Here is a 20,565-nt window from a genome sequence, read left to right on the forward strand (position 1 = left end):
TTTACCAAAAACGTGTAGTAGTGCTGGCTTCAGGTGTCTCTGGTATGCGAAACTCGGAAACTATTAGTGGTATCAAATTCTCCTTTGCGCAGGAATTTAGTGATAATTAAGTGCTCTGCATTTATGCCTTGCAAAAAATCAGGGCACTTTTTTTTACCAATAACGTGTAGTAGTGCTGGCTTCGGGTAACTTTGGTATGCGAAACTTGGAAACTATTAGTGGTATCAAATTCTCCTATGCGCAGGAATTTAGTGCTAATTAATTGCTCTGGATTTGTACTATTCAAAAAATCCGGGCTCTTTTAGTTTTACCAAAAACGTGTGGTAATGCTGGCTTCAGGTGACTAGTGTTATGAAACTCGGAAACTATTAGTGATATCAAGATCTGCTTTGCGTAAGAATTTAGTGCTGATTAAGTGCTCTGGACTTATGCTATTCAAAAAATCAGGGCACTTTTTTTTTACCAAAAACGTGTAGTAATGCTGGCTTCAGGTGACTCTGGTGTTATGAAACTTCGAAACTATTAGTGATATCAAAATTTGCTTTGCGTATGAATTTAGTGCTAATTAAGTACTAATATATTCTGCAAAAACTAAATTTTGTGCCCGGTAATTTTGAGCAAAAACATGTAGTAATGCTGGCTTTAGGTAACCCTGCTATGTGAAACACGGAAACTATTAGTGATATCAAGATCTGCTTTGCGCAGGAATTTAGTGCTAATTAAATGCACTGGATTTGTGCTATGCAAAAAATCCGGGCACTTTTTTTACCAAAAACGTGTGGTAATGCTAGCTTTAGGTGACTGGTGTTATAAAACTCGGAAATTCCTGCGCAAAGCAGATCTTGATATCACTAAGAGTTTCCGAGTTGCACAACACCAGTCACCTGAAGCCAACATTACCACACGTTTTTGGTAAAAAAAAAGTGCCCGGATTTTTTGAATAGCACAAATCCAGAGCACTTAATTAGCACTAAATTCCTGCGCAAAGGAGATTTTGATACCACTAATATTTTCCGAGTTTCGCATACCAGAGACACCTCAAGCCAGCAACTACTACACGTTTTTGGTAAAAAAAAAATGCCCGGATTTTTTGCAAGGCATAAATCCAGAGCACTTAATTAGCACTAATTTCCTGCGCAAAGGAGAATTTGATACCACTAATAGTTTCCGAGTTTCGCATACCGGAGTTGTGGCTTCAGCTGAAGCTAGCATTACTACATGTTTTTGGCCAAAATTACCGGGCACAAAAATTTTTTTCTGCAGCATAAATTAGCACTAAATAAGCACTAAATTATGACATAGTGCCCACATCAATATGACAATGTTGTGATTCCAGCTTCCGGGACCTGTATTCATTGAATTCCATGCATTTCTTTAATTCGGTGAATTCCATGAATTTCAAGAATTCCGTGAATTCCATGAATTCATTCCACATAAATATTATTTCGAGGTTCAACTTCTGTCATGTGTCCCGAGACACAAATATTCTTTTAAAATTATTTTTATTTTGCCAGTGTGCAAAGATAAACATCTCTGAAGTGCGCACGCGCGTCTATTGCGTCGTTTCGCAAAGCAGACATGTTCCAAAGTGCGCACGTGCCATTATTATTCCCGCAAAGTCTGCTGGATTTGAAGTACTTTGCATATCATTTAGAGGCATGGAGGTCCTCACTTTCAAAGTGGATATTGCAAAAATGAAAGTTCAATCATCAAACTGAAAGGTTGAATTTTCAACAAAAAGATAAATAATTTTCAACCCAATAGCTGAATTTATAAACAAAACGAAACAAATTGGAATGAAAAGAAAAGGAGTTTCAAGAAAATATTTGAATTTTTAACCAAACAGTTAAATTCTCAAGTCAAAAAGACGATTTTTTTAGAATAAAGTCGAATTTTCCATCATTTGGCTTAAATTTGATCCTTTTCGTTGAAAATTCATCTTTTTCATATGAAAATTCAACTATTAGGCTGGAAATTTATCATTTTTTGTTAAAACATTAACGACTTTTTTAAAACTTAATAAACTTTTATCAAACAAATTTTCATTTGTTTATAATTTATATTATAGAAGAAATTTATATTATAGAATTTATATTGTAGAACATTCGTATTTTTGGTTTAAAAATTCAACAATTCCATATAAAATTGAGCTACTTGGTTTAAAATTCATATTTTTGGTTAAAAATTCAACTACTTTGTTAAAAAAATTAACTTTTTTGTTGAAAAATCATAATTTTGGGCTAAAAATTCAACTGTTTTGATGAAAAGTCCAATTTTTGACTTCAAAATTTAATAATCCTGTTGAAAATTCATGCATTTTGTTGAAAAATTTTCTTTTTTGATACAACATTAATGCGAGCATTAATCTTCTTGGTGGAAAATTTATAATTTTTGTTAAGAATATAACTATTGGGTTAAAAAAATTAATCTTCTTTGTTCGCAATTTAAAAAATTTGGTTGAAATTTGAAGTACTTGGTTAAAAATTCATTTTTTTTAAATTGACCTTTTTGGGCGAAAATTTAAATTTGTGGTTAAAGCTTCCTGTTTTTGGCTAAAAACTCATTTTTTTTTCTAAAAATGTAGCTACTTCTCTTTTGGTTGGAGATGTATCCTTTATAAGTTGGAAAAGTAACTATTTGGTAGAAAATGAATGCATTCGGTTGAAAATTCGTCTTTCTCGATAGAAAAATAACCTTGTATGTTCAAAATTCATTTTTTGTTGTTAAGGGTTCGACTAAATATTTGTTTAAAAATTTCCCTTCTATGTTTTCAATTCCTCTGGTAAAAATTCAATCTTTTTTGTTGAAAATTTACTTTTCAAACTGAAAATTTGACGTTTCTATTTTTTGTTAAAAAAATTATTTTACTTTAAAATTTAACTATATATTTGGTTTAAAGTTTATCTTTATTTAATGAAAATTCATTTTTTGGTAGAAAATTCATCTTTGAAGGTAGAAAAGTAATCTTTCTTAGCTGAAAAAACCTTCCTTTAAATTCAACTTTTTGAGTTGAAAATGTAACTGTTTTTTAAAAAAAAAATCGTCTTTTTGGCTTGAAAATTTAACTATTTGGTTAAAAATGTCTATTTTCTGTTTTTAATTCAACTGGTTAAAAAAATATATTTTTTGTTGTAAATTTATTTTTTTATTTTTTAAAATTTGACGACTCCATTTTTGTTTCCAAAAGTATCTACATATTTTAGTTAAAAATTAAACTATATAGTTTAATATTTATCTTTATTGGCTAAGGATTCACTATTTTCATTGAGGATTGAACTATTTTGTTAAAAATTAGTTGTTTTTTTGTGTGTTAAATTCAACTAGTTGAAAATTTGTCTTCTGGTGAAAAATTTATCTTTTATATAGAATAGAAATGTTTCTCGGTTACAAATTAGTCCTTTTTTTTAAATCAACATTTCGATTTGAAAATAAAACTGTCTTTTAAAAAAATCGTCTTTTGGGCTTGACAATATTTAAGTACTTTTTTTCTAAATATGAATCAGTGAAAAGTCATTTAGTGAAATAGTAGTTAGACATTTTACTGATTAATCAGTGATTTCTTACCCTTCTACTTATGTAGAAAAAAGAATTCCTTAATTAACTCTAACTCGTATAAAAAGTATTCACTTAACGGATGTGCACATGACAGTCCAATCTTGAAAGTAAAGTAATATGTGAGGTTATTTGTCATTTAAAAACAACGAAAATTTTCACCTTTTTAAATATTTGATCATATTTATGGGTTTTAAGTTTTGACTACGATTATTTGATTGAATCTACTAAAATATTATTTTATTATGACTGATAAATTGACATGGTTGCAGTGCTGCCAACTCTCAAAAATGATTAGTTCACTGAATGAATAAGTAACTTTTCACTGATTGTCAGTGACCGGTTCGAGCTATTTCAACCAGTGAAATCTCACTGACAATCAGTGACATTTCATTGATTCAGATTTAGAGAGTCGGTGAAAAGTTCAACTATTTTTGTTGGCATTTCTTTTGTTTTGGCATTAAATTTCAACTATTTGGTCATTAGTAATTTTTTGGTTAAAACATCATCCACTTTATTCAAACTGCAAAATATTTTGACTTGAAATCTGAGAAATTTAAAGTATTACATATTGAATTAAATATAGTAATTCCCTTAATTTTATTGAAAAGAATTTATTCCCCTATTATTCCTCTATTTACGTGAAAAAGACTCTATTTTCCCTGTTTTTAGGGAATTTCGGGCTACGTTACTTTTTAAGGGGGTGGGCCGAGTTAAAGTAAAACTACGGTCGTCAGCGATGGTTTACGGGGGGGGGGGGGGGGGGGGGGGGGGGGGGGGGGGGGGCAGTAAAAAAATTGTAAACGTAGTTTATGGACGGCCCAAATATCTGTCGTTAATAAAATAAAATATATTATATAAATAAAAACTTGTATAATATAACTGAGGGCATGCCGAGTTATTTTTTGACAATCTGAGGCCAGCTCAAAAGCCGTGTAAAAGATGACTAAACATAAGAGACTTTGTCCGTGTGCAAATATATTCGCTGCGCTGCGTCGTATCGGTATGTGTCGCGTATTTGCGAATTGCCAGCTATGCCTTTACACTGCTTAGCTTAAGTCATTATCGTTTTCTTATAGGCGACCGATAATTCCATATCGTTAGTAAATGACGTGGGTGGGGAAGAAGAAACATCGAACACTGTAATTACCTGTATCTACTGATTTGCCTCAAAGTGCGCGCGCACTGCATCGCTTATGTCTCATGTGTTGCACATAAATTGTACACCCAGTAATGTATAGATATCGCTGGATTTGACGCGTCACGCTGCGATAACCTCGGAGGACTGTCTGCGAGAGTGTAGGTTAGGTAATGACTAATGACAATACGCGACCATATGAGCCATATAAGATTGAAAGCTGGACTGCACTGCACTGTCTGTCTGAATCTAAATTACACAGAAAAAAAATTACCCATGGACGAATGTGCCAAATTTGCCTACTACAAGTCTGGAATATGTATGTAAATTATTCAGGCCTCACAGTTACTCCCGCGGTAAGAAGGCTTGCATTCGAAGGTATTACAAATTTCAATAGTTGAATTTTAAACTGAAGAAGATACATTTTCAACTAAACATGAAATAGTTAAATTTTCAATTGAAACGATACATTTTTAACGAAAAAAATTAATCTTGAAACAATAAGATTATTTTCTAGCAAAAAGATAATTTTTCAACAAAATACAGTAATTTTCAACCAAATAATTGAACTTTAAACTGGAGTGTGTAGAAGATGATTCCTCCAACTAATAAACATGAAATAATTCAATTTTCAGTTGAAACAATAAATTTTCAACATCAAAATCTTTGGTTTAATTCCACTGTTTCTGGTTTCAAATTAAAAAATCAAGTTAAAAATGTTGTTGTTAACGATTAATAATTTCAATTCAAAAACTTTTTTATACAATTTAAATATTTTGTAGGTACCATGTTGTAGAAATTTTAGGTCGAAATATATTGCATTTTGAACAAAATAATTAAATTTCCTATTAAAGTCGTTTATTTTCAATCCAAAAACACGATTTTTCTACATAACAATTAAATTTTTGACAAAACCGTTAATTTTTAACGAAACAGTTGAATTTGACACAAAACTGTTGGAATTACAAGCCAAAAAGATCAATTTTTTACAAAACAATTTAAATGTTCATACCAAAAAAATGCATTTTTAACCAATTTTCAATTGCTTTTATACAAAAAAAGACGAATTTAAAAAAAATACACCAATTATCAACCAAATAGTTAAATTTTTAACTAAAAAGGATAGATTTCCAATGAAAAATGGAAAAGTACATTTTTCAGTTAAAGAATTAATTTTTACAAAAAAAAAGAATTCTCAACCAAGAAGGCTAATTTTCTACAAAAAAATACAAATTTTCAACACAATACATGAATTTTTAACTAAAAAATATAGATTTCCAACCCACTATAAAATAGTTAAAAAATTAAAATATTAACAAAGTATTTAAACATTCAACGAGGCTGTTGAATTTTCAACTAATAAATATGTACTATCGATGAAAAAAAAAATAATATTTGGCACATAAACCAAAAAAGGTTTCAACTTCAAATAAAAAGCAGTTTAACTTCATAAAAAAGACAAATTTTAAATAAAATAGTCAAATCTTCAAAAAAAAAGATTTATTTTTAAACAAACAATTGCATGCTTAATCATAAGAGATACATTTTCGAATCAAAAAGACAAATTTGCAACGAAGAAATATTTTTCCGTTAAAAGGATGAAAATATATTAACCAAATTGTGGATTTTTCGACAAAACAGTTAAGCCAAAGACATAAATATTCAGCCTGAAAATAATATTTTTTAGGAAAGAAGGTAATAAAATAAATAAGATTATAAATTAAAAAACAGCAATGGAATTAAACCAAAAATACTAATTTCAATCAACATAGTTAAATCCCAAAACAAACAGATTAACTTTCAACCAAGACAGATTTTTCAGTCCTGAAAAAATTCCAACCAAATTGATAAATTTTCTGCAAAAAGCTTAAACTTTCTATTTGAAAAAATTAATTTAAAACAAAAAAGCTGATTTCCAACCAGGTAGTTGCATTTTCTGCCAAATTATTTAACTTAAAAAGGAAGCGAAGAAAATGAAAAAAATTTTAACCAAAAAGGTGAATTCTCGACTAATAATACAAAAGTAGACTTTTCAATGAAAAAGAGATAACTTTTAATGAAAATACACTTTCTTACTAGTTTCTATCAATGTAGTGCGTATTTAAACGAAAAAATGTGAAGTTTCTTTAAAACAGAGGATTCGTAAAATTTTTTAGATTTAGTTATTAGTTTCTTTGATATTAACGATTAAGTATTGATTAGTTATAAAAGTTAAATTACAAAAAACCTTTTTTTAGATATTTATTATCAGCGATTAGTTTATACTATAGGTATAAAATTAGTTTATACTATATGTTTATACTATAGGAAATGGAAAATTGACTTAGTATCAAAATTAATAATTTTTGCAATACTTTTTTATAATCTTGAATAATCTTGAATAATTAATCAATAATTAATTGCTAATATCAAAGAAATTATCAATTATATCTAAAAGTTAATACAGAATTTACATGTGTCGTGAATATAGAAAATAATGATTACAATAGAAATCTCTAAGGTTAGAGAGGACGTTAAACTAGGTTTACTTGAACCAGAAATAAATCAACATTAGTTTAAATATTTTTTACTTACATAATTTTTAAAATTGATAGAAAAATTTGCGGGAATAGTAGCTTTTATGATTGATGTGACGTCAGTTATACGGACAATCGTTGCGAGTTCATGGGTATTCAGTATTTTTATAAAAATCGCATGTCACATTCAATTATTTTCATATAAATACTTAGTGACAATATTTGTTGACACTTAAAATGTCAAACATTTAAAGTGAATGATAAAAAGTTATTACTAGCGGAATATGCAAAATCTTCAACTACTTGAAATCTCAAATAATTTTCCTTATCTTTCAGAAGCTTGGAAACGGATGTCATTAAAAAAACCATTCATTCAAATGTAGCATTTCCCAATCGACTTTTTCAACCAATTTTAAATGATTTTTATGTAATTAAAATAAAAAATAAGCACTTTTATCAAATTTTTAAATCATTCAATTTTAATTCCAACGATAAAAAATACGTGAAAATTCTCTACAACCAATTAAAATACCAAAAATAATTAACCAAATATATTCTTATAAAATATAACAAGAGTAGCGTTAACAATAACTTAGTTCAGCAAAACTCAAAAATATTTACGTTTCTAGTTTTGATTAAAGGAACAAAAATTACAAATATCTAATTTTCTATAATTTTTTTCTAACAAAAACTCCACATATAAAAAATTCGCCATAATTTCTGGGCTTATACAAAATTAGTCAAAAATTAAAATAAGAAAAAATGATTTTTAATAAGGTGTCTGTCTGCCTGTAGTGTAGTCTGTAGGCGCGATAACTTTCGAAAGGCTGATCAGACTGGAGTCAGATTTGGCACACTTTTTTAAGGACTGAAAAGAAAGGATGAGTTCGTTAAGCGGCCATTTTTGACCAACATTTTGTGGTTTTATCCATCGAAAATACTTTTTCAAAAATCTAAAATTCCATTTCCCAGCAAAACTATACGATATACGATAGAAATATTAAAAAGCAAAATTTTTCATCCCAAAAGTAACTGCAAATTTACGTTATGTCATTTTTAGGTGAGACGAATATAGAGACGTAATTTTACAGAAAAACTATGCGAGAAACGAAAAAAAAATTTAAGATGAAAAATTATAAATCTCAAGGAGATCTACAAATTTTTTTCATACCATTTTTTGATGCGACATACAGTTTTTGTTTTAATCATGATAATGCTTTAAAATCTACAACACTATATTATTCTCGTACAAATTTGTATTGATAATTCAACTATTTTGTTGAACATTTACCTTTTTGGTTTGCAAATCCATCTCTTTTCTGGTAGAAATTCCATTTTCGTTTAAAGTGCAACTTTTTGGTTAAAAAGTAATCTGTTTTAGTTCAGAATTCAAGTATTTTGTTGAAAATTCATCTTTGTTGGTTAAATTCCACCGTGTTTTATTTCAAATTAAAACTTTTGTTGTTGTTAAAATATCAACTATTACTTTTTGTGCTGAAATTAATCTTTTATGTTTAAAATTCAAATCCTTGGTTGAAAGTTGAAGTACTTTGTAAAAAATTCATTTTTTGTGAAAATTATTATTTTTTAAATTATTTTTTCAACTGATATTTTAACTGTTTAGTTTTTTGTTGAAAACTCATCTTTTTTAATTGAAAATTCAAATATTTTCTTATAACTAAACATAGGCAGAATCACATAATTACGGTATCTTTATTATTTTTGGGTTAAAAATTTATATTTTTAATTTAAATTCCATTTTTGTTCGTTTTTTAGGCTGAAAATTCATTTTAGTTCGTCAAAAATTAATTTTGTTAACTAAAAATTGAACTATTTTATTGAGAAATGAACTGGTTGGTTATAAATAAACTAATTTGTTGGAAATTATTATTCTTGGGTTGAAAATTCAACTTTTTGATAGAAAAATTCGTCATTTGTCTTGAAAGTTCAAGACTTTGGTATAAAATTCGACTATTTGGTACAAAATAAAGCTGCTATGTAGACATTTTTTTGTTGTCTTGAAAATAAATTATCCTCAACGAAATTGTAGATACTCCATTTCTTGTTAAAAATTGATCTTTTTAACCCATTTCGCCCTAAAATGTTCATTCTGGCCATCAACTTTCATCCACGTAACAATGTCTATTTTCATCAGCCAAAAAAATTACAGGAGTCATAATAACTATTTACACACACACGTGTGTGTGTGTTTTGCGTTGAAAATTGCATTTAAAAAAAAAAATACCCTTAAGAACTACTATTTTTATTTTTCAAATGAAAAAATCAGGGGTGGCAAGACTTTTTTCGTTTTCTAAATAGCATAGATCGATAGAGCGACCTCGAAAATAGCGGACTATGACTTGCGATTTTTTTGGCCGATGAAAATAGGCATTGACACGTGCATGAAAGTTGATGGCCAAAATGGACATTTTGGGGCGAAATGGGTTAAGTCGTAAACTATTAAGTTTTAAAAAAATTTTAGAAACTATAGAATATAAACTAAACATTTATAATCTAAAATTTGAACTAAAATCACATCGATTGCTTAAACTATTTCAATAAAATTGTATGTACATAATATGTTGAAAATCTACACTTTCTGATAGAAGATGAGTCTTTTTGGATTAAAATTTAACTACTATTTGGTTAAAAATGTATGTCTTTTATTGAGAATTCATCTTTTTTAATAGGAAATGAATTTTATTGATTGGAAATGCATCTTTTTCGTTAAGAAACTAACTATTTGCTTGAAAATTCAACTGGTTTGTTAAAAACTTATCCTTTTGTCTTTAAAATTCAACATTTTACAAGACATTTTTTTTACAGAGAAATCTTTTTTGGTTGAAAATTCTTCATTTTAATTTGAAAATTCATCTTTAGTAGGAATGTAATCTTTACTGGTTAAAAATGCAACTGTTTGGATAAAAATTGATCTGTTTTCCGTGAGATAGGTGGCATATTATTTTAGCCAATTAGTATAGAAGTTCAAAAATATTTTCCAATGAAAAGTGAAGAAAGAGTGGCATTGACAGTTTTAAGAAAATAGTGTGTTTATAGTGTCATTGCTAAAAAAAAGTGCCAAATATTGTCAAGGTTGGAGGGGGTGAGCGTTGTGCTCGGTTTTTGGATTTTTTGGATTCTGATGATGAAACTGGGTCAAGGAAGGATTGAAGGTGGGGGAGGGCAGGTTTTTCCCATGATAGATCACGTTAAATAACTTACTTTTTACCTAATTAAAAAAAAAACGATTTAGTGAATCGTTTTAAAAGAAAAGTAATTTTCGAATTTTAATAGAAATAATTATAATGTAAGTTTCAGTAATATTTCTCCGCAAATGACATAACTCTATAAACTCTCTTAAACTAAACTAAAGAAATTGTCACTTTTTGAATCAGTATTTTGAATTATCACTGGTGAATCAGTGTTTGTCCTACTTTGACTGGATGAACCAGTAACTGACTGAACTCAAACAGCGTTACTAAATATACCAGTGGCGTTAAATGATATATTCAATGAGTGATATAGCGCTCCACGCGGCCAAGACATGAACCTCCAGTTGAGTCGTCCGGTCCGCGCGTGTCGCAACATTGCATTTAGCGATGCTACGTGTTAGATAAAACTGGCAAGAATGGACTTTATTGTTAACCAGTGTTTGTAATATAAATATTTCGGGTCTGGGTGAAATAAGCTGGGAATATAATATTTTTGCTTGAACGTGGGAGGCCCAACCCTTATTTACCAGTGAACCTGACTGATTGAACCAATTATGGAATTCCACTGAGTGAACCAGTGAAATCACTGATTGTCAGTTACATAATTCTGGATGTGGCAAACAGTGAGATTGCACTGGAAATCAGTGAGATTTCACTGGTTCATTTTAAGAAAGCAGGCCTAGAGTCTAGACTCTAGATTTCTAGAAACATCCTGAAAACCCTTGATAGAAGAAATTTGTAAGAATCTTCTATAAAGTATTCCGAATAGGCCTTATAGCTATTGTATATAATAAACAGAATACAGTACACGGATGTTATAGCAGGCACTGCGATTATTCCGAGCGCTGATGTATTTTTATCAGCTCTCTTCTGCAAGGTAACTGAGACGCCCTGTAGATTGTAGAATGAGCTATACAGTATACTAGTATAGTATACTATATAATATATAGTTATATGCCGTAGAGACCCAAAGGGATCTGGAGAAAGAGTGACGAGGAGAGCTGGGAAGAGAAGAGGTGAGACGTGGGAGAGACGCATGTTACGAAACTGTGCGGGACGAGGAGAGCGACGGGAGAGCCTGTTGGGCGAGCTCTCTGTAACCCAGTCGTCACTCATCTCAGAAAAATTATTCAAGAAAAAATCCAACAAGTTAATGCAGTCTTCAAGTGACTACAAGTGACTCGAAAGCTATGAATTGGTTTACTATATATTTTGATAAGATGTTCATTAAAATAATGTGTAACTATAACGTGGATCGATATTGCTGTCGTACATGCACTCGCGCTACTCTGGCTGATATATTATGTACTTACTACACATCGTTATTGTATAATGATTAACCGTAAGATCCTTTTTTTACTCTGTCGTCACTCACATAACTGGCACTTTACAGTGCCACTTAAAAAGTGGCACTGTAAAAAATAGTATTAAATTTAAAATACCAATGTATATTAAAATTAATATCTCAAGCATCTGAAATCGCCATTAAAGAACGTGTATATTAAATTTCATTTACATTCACCGTAAACACTCAGATAATTTCATTGCACACAAAATTAAAAGAAGTTTATCGCAGTATTTTTCGATTCTTAATAATAAAACATGCTACCTTCTTCCAGTTATCCAAAAATAAAATTGGATTTCAAATCGAAATATGTAATTACACAAATAAACAACAGACCTAACCTGCAATCAACTGTTCTCACATTAAATTTCTACCATTCAGGGCAAATTTGGGTAAAAAGTTCCACCCATACGTTGTACTTGAATCATAAAAAGCAATTCAAGCGACGAATTCTAGATTATTACTTTAATTGCGAATATTGGACAAGATTTAAAGAAATGAAAACAATCTGGGTTTTCAAACAAAAATAATTGATTCTCGACAAATAATTTAATATCAGATACATTTCAATAAAAAAAGAACGGATTTCCAACAAATTTGTTGAATCCTCAGCCAAAGAAAATTAATAAAATTGTTAACCAAAGTGTTGTATTTTTAACCAAAAAGTATGACATTTTTACCAATAGAGACGAATTTTCAAACCAAAACGATGAATTTCCAATAAAAAAAAGAATTCGGTTTAATTTTCACACCAACATATGAATTTTCAACAAAAAAGTTAATTTTCCACTAGATAGTTGAATTTTAAGCCAAAAAGTATAACTTTTAAACAATTGTCAACTGAAGCAATAATAAATATAAATACAAGAAAATTAATTACTAATGAGAATATTATTTTATGGTGGGCGCAAAAAGTTCGTTTTCAAAACCCTCTAACTTTTTCCTAACTAATTTTTCATTTTCCCTTCAAAATTAGCATTCAAAGACAAGAATCGTTATCTCATAACATATTTAACGTATAATATATTATAATCAGAATAAAATAATTTCAAATTAAGATTAAAAAATGTCATATTTATTATTATATTATCACCCTGCTTTAAGAAGATTATTCAAGCTTTCTTCTAGGTCATTGTAGGTCAGTAATCGCTGCTTTTGGCTCGGTTTTTGGGTCCAGATTAAGAAAATAATTTTGTTTTGTGAAAATAAAACCTCCACTCTGGTATACACCTGTCTCTGAATTATCTTGAATTTTCTTAAATTTTTTAAACTTCTTTTCTTCTAGGTTAAAATACTTCTAATTATTTTAATCAGAAATTCTGGTTAATACGACTAGAAAATTCTGGCTAATGAACGCTGGTTAATTTTTTCTGATTAATGAAACTTTTCTACGGTAAATATTTCTGGTAACATAAAAGTTGTCCGATCTTGTGTTGATTTTTAGAAATCAGTTGTTTGTCTCATATCGTGTTGTTGGACCTATCATGTGATGCCTTGTGGTAAATGTCCAGTTCTCAAAAAATCTCGATTTCTTTGATGAATTTTTAATTATATATGCATAAATAAATATAATCAATCTTGAATTTAGTATTAGAAAGAGTCCAAGAAGGTAGAAAAGTATCAAAAATTCGATAGACGAAAATCGATGGTTACCGGAATACCTGGTTTAACTTGATAGAACATCTGGTTAGCCAGACATCTAGTCGCCGGGACATCTAGTCGCCGGGGCATCTAGTCGCTAGGAAATATAATCGGCGGAATATCTAGTCGCTAGGGCAAGTAGTCGTTAGGACATCTAATCAAATGGCGATTTTTTTTTTTAATTATACGAGAAAAATAATATTATTTGCTTTGCTGCGAAGTTTATTAGTCTCTTACGTTATATTTTGTTCTGATTTATAACATAACGTTTCGGGGACTGAAAGTGTTGGAGACTAAGCATGGCGACTGACTAGATGTCCCAGCGAATAATTGTCCTGGCGACCAGATGTCCCGGCGGCTAAATTTTCTAGTCACTAGATGACTCGCGACTAGATATTCGGCGACTAGATGTCACCAGGCACGTAACGATCTTATTAAGATGACCCGAATGTTGTATTCCTTACTAGCAGAAAACAGTTTCGTAAAAAAGTCTGTTATTCTTACCAGAAATTCTGGTTAAAAATTTACCAGAATCGGAAAAAGCCTTTTTAATGCTCCCTGGACAATAATTTGTATTTTTCGTTATACGGATTGAGCTAAAGCTTAATTTCAAAGGAATAATATTGAAAATTTTAGTAACTTTTACTTTTACTAAACAGAAAACTAAAGTTAATTTATAAAATTGGAATAAGACGGAGTCGACTACAAGATTCTGAACAAAATTTCTTGACAATAAACAGATTTTTATGGTACTATAATTCAAGTGAATAAGTATAAAATTCTTTTAAAACTATTATCGATCTGCGAATGGTTAAGTTGTAATTAAGTACATTTAATTAGAAATCAGAAAATTATAAAGAATAATAAGTGTATTAAAATTATTTAAATATTATTATGCGTTTGACAAGTTCTATGGCTCCTGCAAGCAATAACAAACAATATATGCAGGTAGCAAAGCGAGTGTAAGGGTTATTGGGAAACTGAGTGACTGCGGTTCGATATTATATAAAGTGTTAGACAAAGATGCGTTATGTCCTCGTGGTATTTATTATATTCATGGAAAAATGTCTAAGAATGGCCCTCTTCACCGAAGAAGGCGTAGATCTCGGGACAGTGAGGGTACGTGGGTTAGTTTTTTCAGATGATACGGTTATTATGGCAGTCAATGGAGGACATGCAAATAATTTGGAGCAAACTTAATACAATTATAAAGAACATGGGACTCAAAATTAACCTAAACAAGATAATTAAATATATACATAGTACATAATTACATAGGTAGCCTATTCACTAGTGACGAAAAGATAGATGAGGAGTTAGATTAGCGTATAAACGAAAGTAAAAAAGTAATCGGTAGAGCAGGGCCCATTAGATGTAAAAGTATATCAAATAAAGCTAAAAGGATAATAAATAATTCTATATTCATACCGAGTGTAATATACGGCAGTGAGACGTGGAGACCTATCAAGAAAAGGATAAGAGTAAAATTAACGCGATTAACATGAAATTCCTGCGCATGATATGCGGCTAAACGCTGATGGACAAAGTGTGTAATGAGATAATCCTCCAAGAATTTGGTGTGGAGGAGACACTAGTTGGCATATGTGAAAGGATTTTGCTAAGATTTTTTGGGCATGTTCAGAGAATGAAAGATGAATGACTAACGAAACAAGTGTATCAAGATAAAGTAAATGACAATGTGTCCAGAGGTAGACCGCGAGAAGAATGGTTGGAATGTGTAAATGAGACTCTTAATTCGAAGAGCAGACAAAAAAGCCACAGAAACACAAGAGATTGCATAATTTATGAAAGAATCTTTATAAAATTGGAAAAACATCGCTATTTAAGTTGATATCACGATTTTTTAAACAAATTTAAGCAGGCTCAAAACAATTCCCTGACTTCAAAGAAAATACCCTGCCGTGACTTTCACCGACCAATAACATTTCTAGGTTTTCCAAAGATATTGGTAAAGGGAATATAAGATACTTCCAACCGACAAATTTGTTTGAACGAAATAACTACTTCGTTAAATCAACCAAAAAAGAAACGTTTTTTCTGAGTGTTGTCTTATATTAAAATAGATCTGTAGTCAAATTTGCCGTAAGAAGTTCTGTATTATATGAAAGTTCCCAATTGTATAATTTATTGATCAAGTAATTTTTATATCTTGGAATGCATTTACTATTATTAGTGATAAAAGTATCACCTACACATTCAGACCTAATAAATATTGCATTAATACCTCCTTAGATTATCGAACTGGTTTCAAAGAAGAACCAGTGTCACTTTCGAAAAAGGTTGTAAGTGTAAAAAGATTGTAATTGCTTTTTTTAAACTCTGAAGAACTGCTAGACGTAAATTTACTGGACGAATAATCTTCTTTGTCGAAATTTGCATTCTGAAATAGGGCTGATGGAGAAACGCAGGGGGTGAGAGGAAAAGAAATGTCGGAATTTTCCAGAAATTCAGAAACTGAAAGGTGTGATAACTTTTGTCTACAAGCCCTAATCATCTGCTTGTAAGACATATTGATGAAGCTACTCTTCCAGGAAATGTCCGCCTTACAGATCATAGGTTTTAAAATAGCAAGTACAATCTTCTTAAATTTACAAAATTTTTGCCAAGTCGCAGAGTGTATATCTTTGAAAATTGCATTAAATAAAAAATATAAATAAGGATCACTTTTTTATATTTATTTCTATCCAAGAAAAGTATGACTGCAGTCATACTTTTCTGTCAAAAATACCATGGTATTTTTTTTTGAATATGGAGGAATTCCGGTTTTTATCATAAACATAGGGGGGGGGGGGGTCAAGACTACTGTACAATAGGTTAGGACGAAATCTCAACATTTTGAGATAAGTTTTTGGGGGTGCTCAAATATTTCTATTACCCTCCAATGTAAGTAGCACCAAAAGGGAATTTTTGATCAGACAATGACAGAGATATATATGATCTGGTTTTTCTAAATGCTCAAAAAACAAAGAAAACAGTAAATCAAATCCTTAAATGATCATTTTTGGTGGAATCATGCACATTTGTATGGGGAGTAATTCACAGTGGAGAAAACCCGAAAAAATGTAAAAAAATTCAAGATCTTATCAGATTTGTATGGAATTCAGTATAAGGGGGGGGGGGGGTCAGCCTTACATATATTTATATACAGTTTCTAATGAAAACTTCCTATGAAAATCGAAATCAATAGGGAATTTCAGAATGCGACATTCCTGACCTTCAGATTCACCACGTACCAAGTTTCGTGCTAACATGTAAAAAAAAGTTTTAAAAAATAGCCACAATATCGGATCATCAAATTTTCAACATGAAGTATAACTTCATGTGGAAAATAAGAACTGCAGCCAGACAAAAACTGTTTCGCCCCATTTTTCTCGGTAACTTTAAATTGAGTAAAACATAAAAATATTATTTCTCAATATAAAAGGCCAAATATGGGTAGACGGTGGCAATTATTTTTCAATATCTATATCTATGCTACGCACAGTCCTAAGGAAAACAGAGCCTTTTCTAAAAGTACGATCCTGCATCAGCTGATTTGCGGTCATTTACGGTGTTGTCACGTTTCATCTCGCGTTTCATGCCACCAATCGGTCGTTTATTATTTCTTTCACACAACGATCTTTTAAAAATAATTAGCTGACAACTAAATTTTTTTTAGATACGATTTAGAAAATATTTAAACTACAGGTTAGCTATATTTTTCTAGTCTTAAAATTATAAAAGAAACTATTGATTACTTCAGTTAATTGTGAGTTGTGCCCATAACTCTGTAACATCCTTAATTCTATATCAACAAAATGGGCCCTTCGATAAGAACAAATAAATTTTATGTTGTCTGCAGGCTTATGTTAAATGTAATTTTCCAAAATTCATGGTTTTTAATTGATGGCCACAAACAGCCATAAGAACTAAAAAAGGAAATTGACTGCTATTCTTTTTCTGCATTTGTACAAAAGATTTTCTACTTGTTATTGGTTAGTTGGTGCTAACTCGAGTCTATCCAGTTGTTAGCTGTAGCAGCTTACAAGAGAAAGCTCAAATGACGACAACAACGCAATGACCCTGGAAGATGAACGAGTATGAACGATATTCTTGACAAAGTGCAGATGGCGGCACAAATTTTTTTTACTCAAATAAATGTTTTAATGTTTTTTTTCATGTTGCCGATTGGTCCAATTATTTTACCTTGTTCGGTCCAAATTATATAAATTTGAACCCGAAAATGATGTAATTTTCCTAGTTTTTCAACATTTTCGTTTGGCAACAAATAAAAAAATTGATCTGCGTTAAAGATCCCAGTAATGAAAAAAGATTCAAAAGAAAAAGAGGGAATTAGACTCTGGAATTCCTGTTGCATCCGAATTGATCCGGTTTTTGAAACTTTTCGAATTCAAAAGAATTTTATCCTACTGCAAGTCTTGATTATTATTAAAGATATTGGAATCAGAACCCAACCCCAAAATTTAATTGCCTATTTTAATCCATGAATACTAGAATTATATCTTTTTTAGATAATTAGGGCCCGTTCCTGTTCTGAATCAAAACTGTATTCGTAGTGAAAAATTGGCTAATATAAATACTTTTTGTGTAAAAGGTTTTTTTAAATTCTATCCTGAGAATTACATTTTTTGCATAAAAACTATTTAAATTATCCAATTTTTCACTCCAAATATATATTTGATTAAAAACAGAAATAGGTCCTAAAATTATCTAAAAATGATGTAATTCTATTGTTTGTGGAGAAAAATTAGACAATTCAATTTTTAGATTGGATCCACTTATAAAAAGGTTTGTTTGAATCAAATTCTTTCTTTGGTACAGGATCAAACAAACATTTTATTGATTAATCTGAACAAATATTTGTTTGATTCAAACACATCATTGTTTAATTTAAACAAATTTCATTTGTATCGAACAAATTCTATCCGTTTATGGTTACACATATGTTTGTTTGATTCAGACAAATATTTTTCTAAGTGTAGTTCTAAAGCCCTAAATTGTAGATATTTAGTATAGAATGAAATCATCCATCTTTGTTTAAAAATTAATGAATACTAGAAACCTCAGTGCAGTTTAGTAATCCACAAATTTTTTTTCCATTTTTTGTCTGAAAACCTAACATGAAAATTAGGTAAATCGGATATATACAAAAGGGAATTTATATCTAGCGGTTGTTTTAATTAAATAAAAAATGCCCTGTTTTTTTCGTTTGCAAACAATTGTCACGGTCAATAAAATTTAAAAATTCGAACTCTTTAAGAAAACATTTTTTTAACGTGAAGCAATAAAAAGTGAAGTGCAAATTAAAGCACTCAAGTTAAACTCCTGAATTTTTAACTTTTAAAATTGGAGTTTAAAAATTTTGCAATGAAAATTTTTTTTATTCGAACTCTCCATAGTTTACACGAAGGAAATAAAAGACATTAACATTTTTCAATTAACACCTTTAAATTAAACGAAGTTGAACTGCAAAATCTTAAACTTTTAAACTGTTTGGATTCAGCTCGAAAAGTATGAATCTACGCTATCATTTTTAATGCTTTAAATTCAAGAATGAATCAGTGAATTTTTAAATTTTCAAAATTATATCTTGTTGAATAATTTTACGCTAGAGAATTAAAAAATAGTAGAATTAAACATTTGTTTTAAACTGGAAATTTTCTAAATTAGAAGTTTAACTGTTTTAATTTTAATTAGTTTCAAGGTAATAACTGGTCAATTGTTATTTATACATAAACATGTACTTTTTGTAAAATATTATCTTAAGATTATTTTTGCAAAATGAAAAATAATTGTACCCTTACCCAGGAATATAAAGAAAATTCGTTTTGTTATCATAAACATTTTATTTCGAAATGTTCAAGCATCTACATTTTGTTTAAAATTTTTAAAAATATTTTTAAATGTTTAATTATTTTTGTAATTTTTTCAAAATATTTGCATATTTTTTTAAGGGAGTCTACACGTCCCGAAAAAATCCGGTTATTCATGCCAAAAAACGCAGGCTACTTTGACCGAATTATCAGTACACGAAGCCACGGCCTTTTTAAATTATTCAAATTTATCCTAAAATTTAGAAAAATCCTGCAAGGTTATTGGAAATTTTTTGAGGTCTTTTTAAATATACTTTTGAAATTATTTTTTCAAACAAAAAAATCGTTTTGAGGATTCTTAGGCATCTTAAAAAAAATTGAAACCCTTCACAATTAAAAAAAAAACTTGTACATTCTTGATTCAAAATCTGCAAAAATAGAAATTTTGTTGAAAATTATTTTATATTATTTCAAGTTTTAAATTAATTTGAAATGTTTTCAAAACTTTTAAATATCTTCTAAATTAATAATTGTTTAACTATTATTTATGCATAAAAAATCAAGAATTTTACTCACAAATTAAAATTGTAACGCGCAATGTGTAAATTTATCTCTGGAAAAATTCAGTTTCAAATTGTTTAGTTTTTAATATTTAATTTATAATTTCTCGTTTTAAATGAACATTCTAATATTGATAAACATTAAATAATTATTATTCTTTTTATTAATTTACAAATTTCAAATTGAATGAATTCAAAAGGAATGTTTTAGACAGAAACAATATTTGAATAGAATTCGAAATTTAATAATAATTATGAATCTATTTTCATGGAATTATTTTCAAATTAAAAATAGTTTATAAAGTTTAAAGGACGGAATGATAAACTGCATGACTTCACAATGTAAAAAGTGAAAAATTGAATTTAACATTTAAAGCAGAGAAAGTCATTCAATGTAATTTAAATATACCAAAAAAACTCGTGAACCTGGGAAATTGTACAAACTTAACTAAATTTTTGGCTCACCCAATTAGGTATTTTTACTTACAAAACCAGCTAACTTCACTTCGTTGAGTGCTGGGGGGGGGGGTGGACCAAATGCATGGAACTCACCCTATTCTGTTTATATCTTCGTAAAAAATAATTTTTTCTATATAAGTGTACTAGAATATTGTTTTTTATTTTTCAAGAACTATCTAATGAAATAATAAAATTATAATAATTATCTTTCTTGGCGAAGAAATTACAAAAGTAAATGTTTGTCCCACTAGTGCCACTTTTTCCCCCTCAAAATTCGAAAAAGTAAAGTTAACTGGCGATAAATTAAT

At 29.5% G+C, this 20,565-nt stretch overlaps 1 protein-coding gene across 1 annotated transcript in view; it reads right to left on the reverse strand.

Annotated features, from left to right (window-relative positions):
• Nucleotides 1-20,565, reverse strand: part of LOC117171609 — a 117,981-nt gene that overhangs the window by 95,854 nt on the left and 1,562 nt on the right. The window lies entirely within an intron of this gene.

Source organism: Belonocnema kinseyi, chromosome 4, assembly GCF_010883055.1.
Source record: "Belonocnema kinseyi isolate 2016_QV_RU_SX_M_011 chromosome 4, B_treatae_v1, whole genome shotgun sequence".
Classification (NCBI taxonomy): domain Eukaryota; kingdom Metazoa; phylum Arthropoda; class Insecta; order Hymenoptera; family Cynipidae; genus Belonocnema; species Belonocnema kinseyi.